The following is a 2215-nucleotide window of genomic DNA, read 5'->3' as shown; positions in this document are numbered from 1 at the left end:
CATTGCTAATTTTAAATATGTCCTAACTCTGTTGATGTTCAGAGACAAAAACTTATAAGCTTGACTCACAATCATCAGAGACGTGTGGGTGTTGGGAAGCTTTGGAAGCCCAGTCCATCTCACCGTCGGACTTCGAACCTAGATCCGCAGGTTTTGTACCAGTTTTTGCGCTGACTTCACTTTTTGACTTACTTCCAGCCACAGAGTCACTTGGTTTAACTTTATTTTGCCGTCGCACAGTCGTCCGAAGTGTCGTAGAAGACGGCGGAGTCGGCGAGTCATGGCTGTAAGCAGTATGTGAAAGTCCTGTGTTCGGAACGGGTGACGGCAAGTCCGAAGACGCGGCTTCAGCAGGCTCACTGTGATTGGTTGGAGCCACACTGGCTGTTTGTATACAGCTTTCCGGTTCCTCGCGTTGTTTGGAAGCAGTTCCGAGGTGGCGGGTGTTTATGTTATGCTCTACACCGCGTGCATCATCCTCTGTGTTTACGATTGTCAGTTGACTGACTTCCGCCTCTTGTGTGTTGACCACCTGTGGCGAGCCGAGAAGCGGCATCGGAACGGATTGCTATAAACACTCGACTGCACTCGTATTGACAGCTTCTGCGTCGGGAGTTTCAATGTGTATGTGGCGGGCCGTAACTGAGCCATCCGACATATGCGCGTCCTGCGTGGAGGCCCGTGACTCCGCGTCATCGGTTTGATTTTTTACGACCTCGTCACCGGAGCCACTACCGTCACTTGTACAGCGTCGTTTGTTTCCTACAGATAATGCAACACCGGCGGCTAATGGGTGACTGGCCACAGGTTTCTGAGGTAATGGTGGTAAGGCGCCGTTACCGAGACCGTTGTCCTCTGACACAGATGCACTTGGTTGGGAGTCAACCACAGAAGGCGCCTGATTTTGAGTTAGCCAGTGTTAATCTCTGTCGTTGTTGCAGATTGTTTCGAAGTACGACAACGCGCCGTGGGCAATCATCTCGTAAATGGCCACTCGTGTTACAGATAAAACAAGTGCCTACTTGTCCATCGTAAATGACATGAGCCTTATAACCACAAACCATTATATAGGATGGGATATTGACTTTAACGGCCATGTCAATTGGGCGAACCCTACTATAACATTGGAGTTTGTGACGGCTCGACCATTTTTCGTTTCTAATCTGTCGGATGTCACCGTATTTGGCGAGGACATCTCTAAGAAAACAATTCTCAACCTCAGGTGGCAAATTGAACACTCGCTCCTGTTTATAGTCAATATCAGCGTTAGTTATTGAAACTGTACTCACCGACTGATCACGATGTCGGAACTCTGCTTTCCCACCAGCATTCACCAAAATTTTCTCCAATTGTATCTGGTCTAAAAACTTCACAAAGAAACATTATTCCGCCATGTCATAATATGCTGTGTGGACCTGGCCGGGCTTCATGCCAATGATATCTACTATCCAGTCATGGATTTCTAGAGAGCTCGGTTGCACATTCCTGGAAGATTTCTCAAATGCAAAACACAGGGTATTCTTACGTGGTACACTGTGAGCCATAACTGCACTATATGAGCGGCTGAGACCGCTGTGAGTGTATTAAGAAGCTTGTGTACGACGGTGGTGAAGAAACACTGAGAATATCACAGGTCACAATCCAAGAATTTCTATAAACACGGCTTGCGGCGCTACGACTACGCGGAGTTAGTGACACGTCCGGTCGCTGTCGCGTCCCATGCGGTTCAGAAATGGTTCAAATGGCTCTGAGCACTATGGGACTTAACTTCTGAGGTCATCAGTCCCCTAGAACTTAGAACTACTTAAACCTAACTTAACCAAAGGACATCATACACCCATGCCCGAGGCAGGATTCGAACCTGCGACCGTAGCGGTCGCGCGGTTCCAGGCTGTAGCGCCTAGAACCGCTCGGCCACCCAGGCCGGCGTCCCAAGCGGAACTGGCCATTCAGCTATCGGGGCGAACGTAAATAGAGATAATGGTTTTAATTTGGATAAGGCATGGAATCCGGCTCTTGGTGTAATTAAATTGCAAAGAAGTCGTCGAAGTATTAGCACAGCCGAACTTACAACGATAAACCAATCGAACGTCTGAACACTTTCACCACAGGTGACGTATATGTAAGTGTACCTCTTTGCTGTCAACTTGCGTCTGTGACCAATATACGCAGTACCGTCGCGGTGGACAATTAGTACCTTGTCGTCAAACCTGCG

The 2215-nt window shown here is 48.4% G+C and overlaps 1 non-coding gene across 1 annotated transcript; it reads right to left on the bottom strand.

Moving 5' to 3' along the window:
• Nucleotides 1-1840: 1840 nt before the first annotated feature.
• Nucleotides 1841-1924, bottom strand: Trnas-gga (transfer RNA serine (anticodon GGA)). Its single transcript is given in 2 exon segments — nucleotides 1841-1875; nucleotides 1885-1924. It is a non-coding gene; the product is annotated as a tRNA-Ser (tRNA).
• Nucleotides 1925-2215: the final 291 nt, after the last annotated feature.

Source organism: Schistocerca serialis, chromosome 3, assembly GCF_023864345.2.
Source record: "Schistocerca serialis cubense isolate TAMUIC-IGC-003099 chromosome 3, iqSchSeri2.2, whole genome shotgun sequence".
Lineage (NCBI taxonomy): Eukaryota > Metazoa > Arthropoda > Insecta > Orthoptera > Acrididae > Schistocerca > Schistocerca serialis.
Note: the sequence above shows the minus strand (reverse complement) of the source record. Positions and strands in the feature narration are given on the sequence as shown.